Source organism: Podarcis melisellensis, assembly GCF_964234715.1.
Source record: "Podarcis melisellensis genome assembly, chromosome: 14".
Classification (NCBI taxonomy): Eukaryota; Metazoa; Chordata; class Lepidosauria; order Squamata; family Lacertidae; genus Podarcis; species Podarcis melisellensis.
The window spans coordinates 46,236,133-46,254,230 of record NC_138546.1 but is presented as its reverse complement, the minus strand read 5'-3'; positions in this window follow the sequence as shown (position 1 = coordinate 46,254,230).

Genomic DNA, 18,098 nt, shown 5'->3' with positions numbered 1-18,098 from the left:
TCAGGAATTCCTCTGCAGCTTGTATTTCTCCCTTCACACCCCAAATAATCAAAATCCTACCATTTATTAATTTCTAGGTTTAGGGAGGTTTCCCCTCACCTGTAACGGTATATTTTGAGGGCATTCAATGGAGTGCTAAGGAGATTGCTCCAGCACAAACATTTCTCCTCCCCTCTCCTCCCCTAACGTACTGTTCTGGGGTTTCTTCTAAGCCCCCCTCAGAGCCAATTTAGGTGGGGCAGAAGTGGGAGAGGGTGGGGAACCTCATTGTGCTATCAGAAGTCCTTCTATTGGCTGGTGAGGTCATTTGACTCATGAGGTCATTTAGTTGAATTCGGGCCCTGGTCTCTGACCAATGCAATGCATAATATATGAAAAGCACAGCGATCCTTTCCAAAGGCAGTCCTTCCCTGGTGCTCAGAATTCATCAGGCCTGGCAGTGGCCAAGTCACAACTGGCAGGTGTCCACAGTGTTCTTGGGCGTCGTGGAAATAATTACATTGATGCAACATCATGTTTCACAGCTTGCTTTTAATTTTACATCCCAGCCATTTGGCAACAATGCTTTGGAATGCTTCCTGCAGAGGTGGCCCAGCTCCAGCCACTGCAGGGGCTGCCATAATTCAGGCCGTGTGTGAGCTTTCTGTGCACCCGAGAAAAGTAGCCAGGTTGCCCAGCTGCAGCAACAGCAACCTCAAGAACCAAGAGAGAGGTGCAGGTCATGGCTGCTGCTCATATGATGAGGGCAAAAGTGGCCGAGACCAGACCCCATTGGCTAATGAGTGTCTGAATGCTACCTATCAGGAATTCATTGCTACCTTATTACCAGCTCAGTGTGTTTGTTCTTTGTCCTAACTAATAGATGCTGTAAATGTTTGATTCATGTTACCTTTTAATATGAGAATGTTAGGAAATGTTCCTGAACATAATCTCAACCAGATTGATTTCCTATGAAAAATTAATAGCTGACTAGAGGACAGTAATATGGGGTGGGGAGAAGATCAGCCCTCATTATATCCAGGCTTCATCTGATTTTCATCAAGGCCAGAGATCATGTTGCATGTTGTTGCCCTGTTTAGGAAAGGCAAGGAGGTCTCTTATCCACTGGCCAAAGCCCAAAGTGTATACAAAACACCACTGTGGATCGATGCAGGATGGAACACCAGATTAAAAGATTGAAGGGAGGGGAAAGTGGAGCTGAATATTCATGAGGCTGGCATAGGTAAAGGTACAGGGACCCCTGACCATTAGGACTAGTCGTGGCCAACTCTGGGGTTGCGGCGCTCATCTCGTTTTATTGGCCAAGGGAGCCGGCGTACAGCTTCTGGGTCATGTGGCCAGCATGACTAAGCCGCTCCTGGCGAACCAGAGCAGCGCATGGAAACGCCATTTACCTTCCCGCTGGAGTGGTACCTATTTATCTACTTGCACTTTGACATGCTTTCGAACTGCTAGGTTGGCAGGAGCAGGGACAGAGCAACGGAAGCTCACTCCATGGCGGGGATTCGAACCGCCGACCTTCTGATCAGCAAGTCCTAGGCTCTGTGGGTTAACCCACAGCGCCACCCGCGTCCTGAGGTTGGCATAGCCAGGAGCAAATACCTTGACTTCAGAACCCGGGGCATTTCATTGCAATCCAGACAGCAGCTGGTTTTTTTGGGTGTGCCTGAAAATGCTTTGGTTCAAGGAATATCTCATTAATATGAACCAATCACTAGGGGAGGGAGGTCAAAATAGGACAAGATGGGAGCCAAGCAGCAGAGCACCTGTTCTGCATGCAGATGGACAAAGTTCCTTCCCAAGAAGCATTTCCAGTTGAAAGGCACTCAGGGAAGAGCAGCATAGCGGTGGGTAAGAGATCTCCTCTTTACCTGAGATCCCAGAAAGGTCACTACAAGACAGAAGACAAAAATACTGAGCTGAATGGGCAAAGATTTGAGTAGTGGTGTTTGCCAACACCCGAGGCTCACATGCTGGACAGAGGAGAAGCACGGAGGGTGAACAGAGCCCTCTGTACCAGCCCATCTTCCACTACTGAACAGCGGTGGAGCTAGCTACTCAGGCACCCAGAGTGGTGCACATGCCATGCACCTGGGGGGCAGGTTGAGCCACCTGGGGGGGCAATCGACATGGCTATTGGTGCCCATTGGTGGCAATCAGCACCCAAGGGGGCAGCGTGGCAATCCGCCCAGGGGGGATTTTGTCACCCCCTGTGATGACACCCGATGACACACTGCCCCCACCGCCCCCCTTCCTATGCCCCTGGAGCCAAGTGGGGCTGTCCTACACTGCCTGCCTGCACAGGGGGGAGCCTGGCTGACCCCCCGTGGCCTTTGATCGGCAAATCCCCCCTGACCCCTGTGGCATGGAGAGGAGTGCCAGGCCAAGCCACTCTGCAGGTCAGCCCTTGCTCACCCACCTCCATCCATTTGCACCCGTTCACCCTCCAAGCAAGGAGAGAGGGAGAGTGTTCATTGGATAGCCATTCAGAAATGGTGCCTGGGCACAGTGGCGAGGCCATTTGAGGTTCTGGGGCCCATAGACCGCTGGCAGCAGGCAGGGTAGGACAGGCATCCCTGCATGGGGGAACCTGGTTCACACCCCCTCAAAATTGTGTGTGGGGCCATGACCCCCCTGCCCCCACTATGCTCCTGCATTTGGACCTAGCTTAAGGCCACTTCCTACGCCCTGTGAAGGCCTGCGGAAATCAGGAGGTAGTCTTTCTTGGGTCTTGAAAGCTGGTCAGATGGGGTGCCTTCCAGGTGAGCCTTCCAGGGCCACAACCAGGAAGAAGAAGAGGAGAAGAGTTTGGATTTGATATCCTGCTTTATCACTACCCGAAAGAGTCTCAAAGCGGCTAACATTCTCCTTTCCCTTCCTCCCCCACAACAAACACTCTGTGAGGTGAGTGGGGCTGAGAGACTTCAAAGAAGTGTGACTGGCCCAAGGTCACCCAGCAGCTGCATGTGGAGGAGTGGGGAAGCGAACCCGGTTCACCAGATTATGAGTCTACCGCTCTTAACCACTACACCACACTTCATTCTGCCCAGCCTCACCTCTAGCAGCAGGTGGACCAGAGGAAGGGGGCTACAACTTCTTCTCTTATATATAAATATGTGTATTGATTTGTTACAAAGAAAATAAAAGTGTAAGCTAACAAACCAAAAGAAAACAAGGGATAAAAAATGTAAACCATAAAGCATCACAGCCTAGAAGGACAAAAGTTCAAAGATACAGCACAGCTCCAGAGGGATAAAAATGTATTCGCTCATGCAAAGGTACCCTATACAAAGAATGAAAGAACCTACTAGGGTGGACTGGCAGATGAAACTATTGGACTACGCAGAGATGGCAAGATTAACCAGGAAAATCAGAAACCAGGAGGATCAAAACTTCAATAAAGATTGGGACAAATTTATATTATTTGAAAGACCACTGTAAACACTTGAACTCTTTAGCAGGTTTTAAATAACTCTTGCAATGATACATAGACTTCTGATACAACGGAGGACAATAAATTGGATTGACTTATAATATGCAGTTAAAAAGTTACTCAAAGAACCCACGGAGGGGAGGAGGGAAGTCTTGAGATTTTGAAGAATCTTCTGAATCTTTTATTTTTTATTTTAATATGGATGAATATGAACAAATTTGTAAAACCAAATAAAAATTATTTTAAAAAGAAGAAGAAGAAAGGTATATTAAAATAAGCTTACACTCCATCTGAAAGAGCAGGTTCCAACAAAGGAGGAGTGGCTTTTGAAAGGAACAGACTATGCAGAAATGACAGCAGAATTAAGAGATCAAAAAGATGAACTCTCTGTAGAAGAATGGAAGCCTGTCGTGAACTATTTTTTAAAAATTACAGTCAAATGACATCGCAGGCAAGATTTGAGATAGAAGCAGTAGAAGAAAAATGATAAAATAACTAATAGGGAAACATTTTGTAATGGATAAAGATACAATACAGTGGAAAAGGTTTGAGCAGAAACACTGTGGAGGTGGAGGTGGGAGGTTAATTTATGAAGAATGTAATTATTTGATATGAAGATTATTGTGAAAATGTTTTGGGGGAATAAAATTATACGGTAAAATTCAGCTACCTTTCCGCACTCCCAGAGGAGACTTGAAAAGCATATTTGGTACTTAGAACTAAGGGAAGAAGGGGAGAGAGAGAAAGAAAGAAAGTAGGGCTTAGACAGTCAATTTCTCAGCAGTGTTACCAGCATCTCAAACTGATGGTGGCTGGAAATACTTAATCAAAAAGTTGGGTGAAGGATCTACATTTATTTTTATTTTATTTTTGAAGAGCAACTATACCTGGGGGGAGAGGGGGCGTTGCCTCACTCTGTGCTGAGGCTTCTTCTACCCATCATTTTCGCCATACTTTCCCGTTATTATCTGGGTGATGGCAGTGACATATTGAGCATACGTGGCAGTGAGAAAATTGATTTCCCGCAACAGAAATGCTTCCAATTTTCCCAGGGCCATAATTTTATGTCCACAACAAAATAAAAGGGTTATTTTCCTTAAGATGAAGGGAACTGAAATCTTTGATAAAAGCCATGGTAAATGTTGTACTTTCAATTGTGAAAACTACAGTTTTCAGGGACGTTGGAGCCTATCTGGTTTGTGAAGAAAAAGCAAACCATACAATTGTGAAAAGATTTGAATCTGTCCTCAGGTATCCGGGCCAATTCACAACTTTTTATATCTGCTGGGTCAACAAATTGAGCAGTGGAAGGAAGGAAGGAAGGAAGGAAGGAAGGAAGGAAGGAAGGAAGGAAGGAAGGAAGGAAGGAAGGAAGGAAGGCCAGTCCTCTAGCCAAAGGACACTCAGTTGCCATCACTCTTGTGTGTTGTAAGCTGTACCAGGATTAGCTTTTCATCAAAAAGCTGTCATGTAGGGTCTTGTGTAATCTTTTAATTTCTTTTTTTTAATATATTTTTATTAGTTTTGACATGAAGTTTCCAAAAAACATACAACATATTTTCTTATCTTAGTCAGATTTTTGGACTTCCATCAACCACATCTGAAGATTTTTCAATCTTTATCACTTAATCTGCATTTCATTAATTTCACTATTACTTTTAATAGTCCTTCACTAATAATTCTCTTCATACTTTTCTCTGCAATGTTTCACATAGTTCTCCTTACAAAACTTCTTGCAATCCTACTAGCGTAATCTGTTGATTACAATTGCTTTTCAAATAATTCACATATTTACTCCAGTCCTCTGAGAATCTCTGATCCCGCAGCTTTCAAATCCTTCCTGTCATCTTGTCTAATTCCGCATAGTCCATTAATTTCATCTGCCATTCCTCTTTTGTCGGTAATTCTTCTTGTATCCATTTCTGTGCCAATAGTATTCTTGCTGCCTTTACTGCATATAAAAACAGTTTATTATCCTGTCTATTAATGTCCTCCCCTACAATGCCAAGTAGAAATGCTTCTGGTTTTTTTTATAAATGTATGTTTCCACATCTTTTTCATCTCATTATATATCATTTCCCAGAAGCTTTTCACTTTCATACATTCCCACCACATATGATAAAAAGATCCTTCTTTTTCTTTACATGTGTAATTTTTTAATTTCTAATGGGGAGGGTATCTGGGAGGTCTGCATCCAGGCTCCCCATTTCCTCAGTGGACTCAGTAGCATGAAGGTACCAAGCTGAGCTCAGTGGCTTTTTCTTTTTCTTTTTAATGTACTGTCTGAAGTGAGCTAGGTTAGCTAATGGCTGTTCTGAGCTGAGGGAGGAGTCCCATTGCACTAGTAGTAACCCTTGTGCTGACAGGATGAGTTAGTAGAACACTGCCCTTGAAGTTTATTTGAAATTGCTGTGTTCGTTAGTACAGTTTCCTTGCGCATACTTCAGCGGTGTGTTCAAGTTTTCAGCCCACAGGTCATGTTTCATGCTCTGAAGATTGCATGAACCTGCTGCCCTGAATAGCAAGTTGCTTCTTCCAAGAACCCTGTGCCAAAGGAAGCCAGAGAAGGGCAGAGGGAGGCACAAATATTTGGATGCCTTGCTGGAAGTTGTGGAGCAGCTCTGGAGTATCGGAAAGGACATGGAAGAAAACCGTGTAGCAGCACTGCTTCTACCTGCGTCATCATCATCACCAATTATTATTCTTTATTCTTTATACCTAGCTCCGAACAGATTAAAAACACGATAAAACATCAAACATTAAAAACATCCCTAAAAACTTGCCTTCAGATGTCTTCTAAAAGTCAAATACAGTGGTACCTCGGATTAAGAACTTAATTTGTTCTGGAGGTAGGTCTGGTATAACCTGAAACTGTTCTTAACCTGAAGCACCACTTTAGCTAATGGGGCCTCCTGCTGCTGCCACGCCACCGGAGCACGATTTCTGTTCTCATCCTGAAGCAAAGTTCTTAACCCAAGGTACTATTTCTGGGTTAGCTTAGTCTGTAACCTGAAGCGTATGTAACCCGAGGTACCACTGTAGTTGTTTATCTCTTTGACATCTGATGTGAAGGCGTTCCACAGGGCAGGCACCACTACCGAGAAGGCCCTCTCCTTGGTTCCCTGTAACCTCACTTCTTGCAGTGAGGGAACCACCAGAAGGCCCTCGGCGCTGGACCGCTGTCTGGGCTGAATGATGGCAGTGGAGATGCTCTTTTTCCTGTGATTTCAAGGCATGGGTCCCCAAGGTTTTCCTTTGTTCTGCTGCTTTCCCTGGGAAAACCCTCCACATATTGCTGCATCGGAACAGGTGTCCATCTGCAGAAAACCCAATAACATCTGTCCCAATTTAGCAGTAGACCATGGGTTACCCCGGGGAAAGTGGCAGGGCAAAAGGAAAACCTTTTGGACCTGTGCCTAAAAATCACTGACAAATGGAAGTGTGGATGAGCCATGTAATGTCATGATGAGCCCACAAACCATTTATTTAAGCACAGAGGTTTACATTTAACTTTCCTTGACTAGCACTGACTTCTTAAGTTCTCCTTCTGGGTGTGGCAAATGACGGCCTCCTTCAGGCTCTGCCCACCATCTCCTGAACCCCGTCCCCCTTGCCCAAAGCCCTCTTGGCCATCCTGCCTGGGTGACATCCAGGATCATGATGAATCGTCCCCAACTCTGGCCTTAGATTGTTTTTTAACATTTAATTTAGTTTCTTCCTGTGCTTGGATGAACAGGGCTGCGTTATGGATTTCTGCTCTAATGTACACCAGCAGGTTGGAAGAACAAACCTCAGCAAGCTGTGGAAATTAGAGAGGGTGGATCAATAGAAGGGAAGGTCGTGACCCCCACCTCTGATGCTGTGCACTGGCCAGGGATTTTCTGCCCCTTACAAACCTCTGGCTGCGCGCTCTCCATATCCAAGTGAACACCTAGCAGGGAAATCACACCCATTGCCACAGCCTCAGACGTAAAAGGGCAATTGCACCCATATCGCACCCTTGGCTCACTTGGTCAATGTGGAGGTGCATTTCTTCTCCTACAAAACTCCAGTGGGTGCAGAATGCTGCAGCGAGGCTCCTCACAGGGTCTCTGCCATGGGAGCATATACACCCAGTGCTTTTCCAACTGCACTGGCTCCCAGTGGAGTACAGGGTCAGGTTGAAGGTGCTGGTTTTGACCTTTAAAGCCCTTCACGGCCTAGGGCCCTCATAACTACGAGACCACCTCTCCTGGTATGCCCCACGGAGAGCCTCAAGGTCCATAAATAGCAACACCCTAGTGGTCCCGGGCCCTAAGGAAGTTAGATTAGCTTCAACCAGAGCCAGGGCCTTTTCAACACTGGCTCCAGTCTGGTGGAACGCTCTGCCTCATGAGACCAGGGCCCTGTGGGATCAGATTTCTTTCCACAGGGCCTGTAAGACAGAGTTGTTCTGCCTGGCCTTTGGCTTGGAGCCAATTTGATTCCCTTCCCCTCTTTCTTTCTTCTTTTTCTTTTCTCCTCCTGTGATGAGGCTGCATTTTAATATTTAAATGTTTCAATATTTTAATTGTTGTATTTTAAAAACATGTATTTTAATCTTGTTTTTAAGTTGTATTCATTCAACTTGTTTTTTTTATTGCTTGTTAGCCGCCCTGAGCCCGGCCTTGGCTGGGGAGGGCGGGGTATAAATAAATAAATAAATAAATAAATACATACATACATACATACATACATACATACATACAAACAAACTGAAAGCAGCTTTGCTAGCTGTAATGGGAATTGGGGTTGCTCGTGCGTAAGTTGCCGCTACTCTTGGCAAGGTTGCCTGGTTAAACCTTTCCCTGGCTGCACAGCCCTTACTCCGCAGCTGTGTCAGTCACTGGCAGAATCCTTCAGTGGGCGTTTCTTGAACTTCTTCCAGCATAAAAGTTCTTTGACGCCCAGTCTCCGCCTAGCCTCCCTGCGCGGAAGTCTTCTGCGCAGGGTGGGCATGGCCAGCGGAGGACCCGTGCTCTCCCCGCTGGTCTCTGTGGAAGAGTCCTGGAGCCATCTCTCCGAAGCCCTCCCCTGCTCCCCTTTCTTCCTGGTGTCATGCTGATTTCCTTCCCCAGTAGATGAGTTCCCTCTCTCCCTGCTGGGCCCTTCTCTGGCGTCGCTGGGGAGCCTTACCTCCACTCCTGGCTCCGATGGCAGTTCCCTGACACTAGCCAAGGCAGAGAGCGCCATGGTGACTATGGTCTGCCTCCACAGTTGGAGGCAACAATGCCAGTTTCTGGAAACCACAGGAAGGAAGAATGTTCCTGTGCCCAAATCCTGCATGCGGGTTTCCCCCAGGCATCTAGTTGGCCACCCCAGGATGGTGGACTAGATGGGCCGTTGGCCTCACCCAGCAGGCTGTTCCTACGTTTTTATGTTAGAGCCTTTCAGCCTCTGGCTGCTGCCACTTGCTATCCTTTTTGAAACCATTCCCTGTGCTGGAACAACAACAGAATCTTGTTCACAGATATGCTCCATAAATATATGCATCAGAGGAAAGGCAGGCATGAAAAACCAGTGCAGGAGTTGCTATTGACTTATCTGGTTCCCTCCTTTTATCTCATTAGCAAGACATTACTTGCTGCAAGAGTCATGTCAATGCAATTTACCTCAGGGGTATTCTGTTCTAAGTTCCTTTACTAAGGCCAGGGAAGGAAGACAGACAAATCAGAATGCAGATGGGAAGGTGAGGATTTCATGCCACTTGGAGGGCCTAAAGACAGTAGAAAAATAAATACTCAAAGACAGAGGCAAATCATCACATCCTCCAGGCAATTCTGCTTCTACTGAGAAGCAAGGAGGTTGCTTGTGTTGAATGTAATCCATTGGAGCAGTCAAATACAACATTTCTTGTTTCCCTAGAGTGGACACAGACAGGGGGTGTTACTCCAGCCAAGGTAGAACTCCCTGTTCCACCTGGTCTGGAGCATCCTCCTCTGCATGTGACCAGGTAGGAGGGCGTGACCCTTGCAGACCTAACATAAGGTCCAGTCATGCAGCCATCTTCCTCTCTTGATGCTCTCTCCTCCATTTTGGCCACTGCTCCTGATGCTGTCTGCTGGCTCTCTGCCAGCAGCACATGGGCCCTTCCTTACAAGGATGTAAGCCACACTGTATCACAAGCTAAAGCCTGCCTTCAGGGATCATACTGTGAACTGCATGTGAGTAAACTTTTCATTACTTACAAGGAAGACTCTTGGGTCTTTATTCTTTTAGGAGGGAATCAAAGGGGTCTTACCAGGAATATACTCCAATGTGAGCATGCCAGATTGGTTTGCTTAACTAAAGAGATTCAAACGAATCTGCAACTAGTTTTTTGCTGTGTAAAGGGGAATGAGCTCTGCTTTATATATGTATGACACACTAGCATGAGTTAGGAAGGATAATACATATCAATACAGTGGTACCTCTGGTTGCGAACGGGATCCGTTCCGGAGCCCCATTCGCAACATGAGCAGAATGCAACCCGCATCTGCGCGTGCGCGGGTCGTGAGTCACTGATTCTGCGCATGCGCATAATATCATTTTGAGCGTCTGCACATGCATGAGCAGCGAAACCTGGAAGTAACCCTTTCTGGTACTTCTGGGTCACCTTGGGACACAACCTGAAAAGACGTAACCTGAGCCGAACGTAACAAGAGGTATGGCTGTATATCCTCTCCTACTGTCCCCAACACTCCCACAGGTTGCCACAAGTGGTGGAGTGTCTGCCTTGCAAGTGGCAGGTCCCAGGTTCAATCCCTGGTATCTCCAGTAGGAATGGGAGAGACTCCTGCCTGAAGCTCTGGAGAGCTGCTGCCCTACAGTGGAGACAGTACTGAGCCAAATGGACCAGAGTTCCCGGCCATGGGAAGCAGCTTTGGGAGAAGCTCCACCCACATGGCAGCTAACCTGTGAATGAAGCTGAAAGCTGCGCATCACAAAACTTGGCATTTTTTAAAGTGTTCAAAGGACTCCACTCAACACATTCCAGCTTAAAAGTCTGCTGGTGAATGCAGGTATTTCCCTCACCCAAGTGATTCAGAGATTCAAGAAGTATTTGACTGAGGGAAATTAAGAAGTACCAGTTGGTTCAATCAGGTGGTGGGGTGGGGAAACTAAGGCTGGTGCCTATCAGTTTGTTGGCTTCAAGCAGCAGAAACTGAGCTGTGGGTCTCAAGGCAGAGGGAGCCTTGGAACTTGCTTGACAGGCTTATTTCATCCAATCTGCATTATGAAATTGATGTGGCAAGAGGATGTGCTAATGCAAGGGACTCAACGTGCCGTAAACTCATCTTTTTGGACAGACTTATCTATTGCTAGTTCTTTTTTGGCTGCTCCCAGTTGGAAGGTCCAATTGTTCCTTTGAGTGAGTCTTGAAGAGAAAAGCAATGGCTGCTGGCAGGAAAACAGCAGCCCAGTCAAGGAGCTCCTGGTAGGCCAAGCAAGCCCTGCCATGTCATACATGTCATACATGGGTAGGTGCCAAGTTCTGACTGCAGTCTGCTGCTCCCTTCCGGCAAGTCCATGTTTAGTTTCTTATAGGACCAACCTGATTTCCCACTGGTCTCTCAGGCTTATTCTTTGTGAAACCTTTCCTCACACTGGCTTTGGGGTGGAGAGTTTCTCTATGCCTACTGATTCCTACTAAACCCTTTGGCCCATACATCACCTTGGTCCTGTCCTGCCTAGTCAGAGGCAAAACGCTGGAGGGTGGTGTGGCAATCACACAGGGTCCCCGGATGTTTCAACGTCTATTGATCCCTGTGCCACCACTTTATTTCTCGCTGCCACCACCCAGGCCCTACCTAGTACAATACTGAGTCCAGTCAGGGTTAATTTGGAACATAAACTTCTGTTTATTTATTGCAGTTTAACAAGTGTGTGGTTTCATAAACGGTATCGGTCAATTACAATCATAGGTTGCCTATCCAGACCTATAACTTCCGCTACCTGCTCTCAATCACTAAACCACCTCTCAGATATTTACTTGTCTTCCTAGCTCCTAACTGTTCCTGACTCAGCTTACAGTGGTACCTCAGGTTAAGTACTTAATTCATTCCGGAGGTCCGTACTTAACCTGAAACTGTTCTTAACCTGAAGCACCACTTTAGCTAATGGGGCCTCCTGCTGCTGCCACGCCGCCAGAGCACGATTTCTGTTCTCATTCTGAAGCAAAGTTCTTAACCTGAAGCACTATTTCTGGGTTAGCAGAGTCTGTAACCTGAGGCGGAGGTAACCTTAAGCGTATGTAACCTGAGGTACCACTGTATATCGCTACACTAACTCAACCTACCCACAGACTCTATCCCAATTCACTCCCACTCCAACCAACCACCCAACTCCCAACGAACTCCTCCCTTCACCCCTCCCAGAGCTGGTTTTATAGTCCCTCTGACTCCACCCCCGGGTTCTGATTGGGTAACTTGTTTAACTATTTCACCTCCAGCACTCTCATATGTTAACGTCACAGGTGGTGGCAGCCACAACTGGTCTGCACTTCAGAAAGGGAGACAGATCTCCCTAATTCCCTAGTACCATTTGAGGGCTTCCCTGTCAACTTTCTACCTGCTTTCCTGTTCCACCTTGAGCCACCTGGTGTCCCAGTCAGTGCCCCCTCCCCCTTAGAGTCAAAATGGAGGAGGCATATTTTGTCCTAAAGGCGTGTTATGTATTTCGGTGTTTTTATCCTCCTGCATTTCAGGGGGTTGGGCTAGATGAGCCTCGTGGTACCTTCCAGCTCTGCAATTCTATGATTCTATGAACTGGAGATGCCAGGGATGGTTTTATATGACTTTCTGTGTGGTCTTCAGATGAAGGGTGGTATAGAAATTTAATAAATAATAAGAAATAATTATAATATGTAGGGCTTAGGCTGCCAGCTTCTTATGCAGGCCTTTTCATGCCATCATTACCGAGTGCTCCATTCTTGGTGACAATTATACATTTGTGCATTTCACAGGGAAGTCCCTTCTGCAGTTCTTGTGTGGCTTCTCTGCTCCTCTCCAGGGCTCTTCCTCCTTCTTCCAACACTGGCAAAGCCTTGGCACCTCAGTGGTGATTTTTGTCAGTAGGGAAAGTGCCCCTTTAACAGCTATGGCAAGGTTAGAATCCTAATTTATAGGATTTTACCATTTGATGATCTTCTTTAAGACATTACAAGTGATTAAAAGGACCATAACAGATAAATGCAGCCTTTAAAGCTACTCATGCATTCTTAATGGGCAGCCTGTTAATCTGAGGTCTGGGTCATGAATTTGAATGCTCTTCACTAAACACCTCTTTGGCAAGGAAAGCCAATTTCCCCTCAGGGTAAACTGTAATTCATTAATTGTAATTAAATTAAACATCTGTGACTAACTGGGAATCCCAATTTGTCTCCTGCACAGGGCAGAGCCTTGGCATCCTCAGGCTCTTTTGGTCTCCCTCTGCAGAGACAGGGAAAGGGGGGAGGGTGTTGTATGCCTAACCAGGGCACAGACAGGAGGAGCCCTATTGTTTAGAATTTCTAGCATTTGCTTGCTGAATCCACAGCTTGCCATCCGCTTATTTCCTTTCATAACACAGCAGCATCTATGCGCATGCCAAGACTGACGTTTCCAATTTACTTCCTTAAGAAAAAATAAACTAACATAAAACGTAGAAATAAAATGCAACATGGTTTACCTCTGTCTTGCCCCCATCAGAGGAAAAGTACTGGGCTAGATCAACCACAGGTCTGGAACAACCATGTGCTTTGGAATTTTCCTCGGACATCCCTGGGGTCTTTAGGAGCTACTCAGGCACTTCCATGTGCTGCTGCCCCACCAGAGTAATGCTTGTTGGCTGTGGCTTCTGCTCACTTCTTTCTTTGCAATTTCCTCTACAGCAGTGGTGAAGTGAAGGGCCGTGAGGGCAGACCAAAGGGCCACCAAATTTGTTAACCTTTGTTGAGCTTTTTTTAGGCGCTTGAAATTGTTGAGGTTTTTTTAGGATTTGACTGCCACAAGAGGAACGCGGGTGGCGCTATGGGTTAAACCACAAAGCATAGGACTTGCCAATCAGAAGGTCGGGGGGGGGGTTGAATCCCTGTGATGGGGTGAGCTCCCATTGCTCGGTCCCTGCTCCTGCCAACCTAGCAGTTCGAAAGCACATCAAAGTGCAAGTAGATGAATAGGTACCACTCCGGCGGGAAGGTAAGCGGCGTTTCCATGCACTGCTCTGGTTCACCAGAAGCGGCTTAGTCATGCTGGCCACAAGACCCAGAAGCTGTATCTCGGCCAATAAAGCGAGATGAGCGCCGCAACCCCAGAGTTGGTCACGACTGGACCTAATGGTCAGGGTTCCCTTTACCTTTACCTTACTGCCACAAGGGCCGGATTAAACCGACCAGTGGGCTGGATTAGACCCCCGAAACAGACTTTGGACATGCCTGCTCTACAGGCTTCCTCACAGTGAAGAATCGAGTTCTGCCTGAACTCTTCACGCATTCTTAGACAAGGGGTGTGGGTGGGTGTAGAGATGGAATTGCTTTTTTTCCCTATTCTACATCTGACTTGTTGAGACCAAATCCATGCTTTATTCAAGAACCTGGTAAATATTGTAGCCCCAGAAGGCCCCTGCCAATAGCCACCCACCCACCATGGCAGAACAATGGACAAACTAGAAAGAAGAAACCTTTCACACAACAGCAAGTGCCGCGAGGCTGAGCAAGCCCTGTTCACCACATTGAGTCCCATTTCTAAGCCCATCGTAACCTTGCCTTTGTCTCAAGGCACAGCGCAGGTGCTCAAGGCTCACAAGACAAATGCAAACCATTGACCAAGAAAGCAGGTGCTGCACTGTGCTCAAGTGGAAGAGAAGGTCAAAGGGGGTGGGCAGAGGTGGCTGAGAGAAGAGGAGTGGAAGCCATCCCTCTTGGAGCCACGGCCAGTATGTTTATGATCATTTCAGAGCACAGAAAATGTGTATTAACAATGAACTAGAGCAGTGGTTCCCAATTAGCTGACGACCCCCTGTTTTTCAAAAGCCAAACCATGCACTCCTTACTTTTGAAACTTTTGATATCTTTATGGTAGTTTTTGTTATGTGAATGGAGCTTATAGTTAATGGCTAATGCCAGGTATGTTCCTCCTAGTGGTGCAGCAATAAAACTGCTGGCACATTTGCAAAGCTAATCGGGGTCCAGTAGGGTTTCTAATTGGATGGGGGACCACGTGCTGAGATTCCTGCATTGCAGAGGGTTGGACTAGATGAGGCTCAGGGTCCCTCCCAACTCTACAATTCAATAATTCTATTATCCTGGCTCAAATATATGTTGGAAATGCAAGGAAAAAGAAGGGACTTTTTATCATATGTGGTGGGAATGTAGAGAAATTAAAAAAAAATTGGGAAGTGATTTGGCAAGTTGAAGAAAATGTTTAGACTAACATTTGTAAAAAAGCCTGACGCATTTTTGTTAGGGATTGTAGGGAAAGACCTGCCAAGGAAAATGAAGAAGATATTTATGTATGCAACAACAGCAGCAAGAGGATTAATAGCACAAGGATGGAAGAATGAAGAAATCCCGACAAAAGACCAATGGCAAGAGAAATTAATGGACTATGTGGAACTGGAAAAACTGACGCACAAACTACGTGACAAGGATAACTGTGACTTTAAAGAAGAATGGGAACCTTTTACAAAGTATCTAAAGAATCAACAAAATGACTTGGACTCCTTGGCAGGTTTTGAATAAACATACACAAATTTATTTGTTAACATAATAGATGGATAGCTTAGAGATTTTTACATTTTTAAAATATGCAGAGAACAATATGTGTTAATAAACCAGAAAGAGGAACTGAGGGAAGTCATAGGGGGGAGGGGGGGAAATGGGCGGGGGAAGCAGTTGTTAAAATAATTTGTTATGTGAAAACTGACAATATTTTTTTAAAATAATAATAATAATAATAATAATAATAATAATAATAATAAAATCAGAGATTTGCCACACACAAAAAATAAAATAAAATAAAATAAAAGAGCAGGTAAGGCTGCAGAATAAGCATTACAGGTAATGGATTTTCAAAAAATGGAAGAAAATGCTAGAAAGACAATAAGGACTTTACAGACAAGACTGGGAGGATGCTCTGGGTCAAGGTTTCCAGCAGGGGGTTGGACCAGGTTGGTGGCATGATGTGAAGCCCTAAAAGCTCAGTCACTTCCACTTGAAACCCAAAGGGCACAGGCACATCCATGTGTGGATGTGATCCTGGTCTTTGTGTGGCAGTGACTAGAGCATCGTGTGCAACAAACATTCAGTGGGGCCAGATTCCTCCATGTCTCTGGTTCAATCTTTTGAGTTATGGGATCAGAACAAAAGCAACTGTTTTTCTGGCTTGTAAATATGTGACAAGTGTCAGTGTAGGAGCTCTTGATTCCCATTACAGTGATGAGGAAACAGCTTCATAGTCAAGACTAACTTTGCTCTAAAAAGGTAAAGGTCAAGGACCCCTGACAGTTAAGTCCAGTCGTGAATGACTCTGGGGTTGCGGCACTCATCTTGCTTTACAGGCCAAGGGAGCCGCCATTTGTCCGCTCCCCAGACAGTTTTTGCAGGGCATGCGGCCAGTATGACTAAGCCACTTCTGGCGAAACCAGAGCAGCACATGGAAACGCCGTTTACCTTCCTGCCGGAGTGGTACCTATTTATCTACTTGCACTTTTTGGGGTGCTTTAAAACTGCTAGATTGACAGGAGTTGGGACTGAGCAATGGGAGCTCACCCCGTCACGGGGATTCGAACCGCCGACCTTCTGATTGGCAAGCCCAAGAGGCTCAGTTCAAACACCTTAAAATTCAGCAGCAAAGCCCACTCTGAGAGGTGTGCTTTGAACTGCCTTGTCAGCTTGCCAAGGCACTTCTCCTGGCACTGCCCTTTGGATCTGAACACAGAGCTAAAAATGAGAACCAAACAACATGTAGCCAATGAGCGAGCTTCAGCACCATGGACTGGAAGCAAACACTAGCTGGGCTTCTGTTGTCTCATTCTGTCCCCCATTCTGTGGGGTAGGAGACAGGAGTTCAATCTATGTCCCCCAAGCCTACTCTACTGCAATGGATTTCTAACAAATTCATTAAATGGAACTTGCTTTTATGGAAATGTACGTTGAGGTCTAAAATATTTTAAAGCAGGGGAAAGTGCTCAATATAATTTTCAGGTAGGTCTGTCGTGTTTTAAATTTTAAATTTGAAATACTTTATTGTCACTTGTACAACTTGTATACAGTGAGATTACACGAGCACCCCCCACACAGTTCTCTTAGTCTTAATTCCCCTTGTTTAGTGACGTACATGCACCAAACCCAAAAGTCAGTTGCTCTGTTGTTATCTTTTCTTTCAGCAGCCTAACAGCCCAGGGATAGCAGCTGTTCTTTACCCTGTTGGTGCAACTAATCATGCTTCTATATCTTCTGCCCGAGAGCAGGAGATCAAGAAAGTGCCGGCCAGGGTATGAATCATCCCTGAGAATTTTCCTCACTCTCCTGAGGCAACGTTCTTCCGCAATGTCATTCAGTGGATTCACGGAACAGCCCATAATATCTTGTGCTGTATTCACCACCCTCTGTAGGCACTTCCTATCAGCTGATTTGGAGGAAGGTGACAGAAAACAGAGTGCTGCCCCTTCCATGAAGGAGAGTGACGTGGGCACTTGAAAGGGAAGCAAGATGATGCCCATTTAATTTATTATTCCTGTATTTTTGCTTTCAGGCATGGTGGGGAGAAGCCCTCGGGGAAAATTCTGCCTCTGGTGCACAAATACCTTGGCCAGCCCTGAGTACGATGAAGCAAACCTTGACTTGGAATGGAGAGGAGCATTTTCTGCTCAGCCTCTCATGCCTTGCAATGTCTTTTTCCTCCAGCCCTGAGACCACATCAAAGAGGACTGCTGAGAGTCCATCCAGCAGGAAGTTAATAGCCGGTTTAACCTTCATTTGGCTGCGGGGGATTAGCTAGCAGCATGGATAAATGGCAGGGACAGGTTTCTTCCAGCTGGCCAATGTTGTCCCCTGCTCAGGGCAAAGCGGGAGCTACGGCTTCCCTCCAGGTTTAAGCATTTCTGCCTCTCTTTACTTGCTCCACAGTTACCTCACCACCCTATGGAACATTGTGGAGCAGACCCCATTCACAGGGCAAGGGATTCCTCCCAGCTCAGCCCCATCTGCAGTTTCCCCAGTGATGGTTTTTCCTCAGGCTCAAATCCATTTCTCACTGCTTCACTTGGCTGATCAATGGGCGCCCTTCAGTGGTAATATTGACTTAGAAAACTAGCTTGGAATGTCAGATGAAGTTCAAACTGCTCCAGTCAACAGGAGGGCAGCAATCATCAGGGCCACTTTAGAGCATCACAAAATTGCTAGGGTGTTTTTTTTTTAATAGAGGCCTCTTGGAGCTGTATGTGAAGCGACTTCACCTCTTTTCTTGTGTACCAAATAACATCGTGTTTGTCTCATTTAAGGCAGTACAACCTCGTGCAAGCACGTATTTCTGTAAAAATACTCAGATTTCCACACGTTGAAGTGCTGCTGTGTTAGAGCCAGAAGCACAGAGGGGGGTTCAGCCATTGATTAGTCTGCCCATTTCTTGAGACCGGAAGTAGTCTTGAGTTCTGCATCAATCTGTGGATGTTTTTTTTAAAGGTCTCA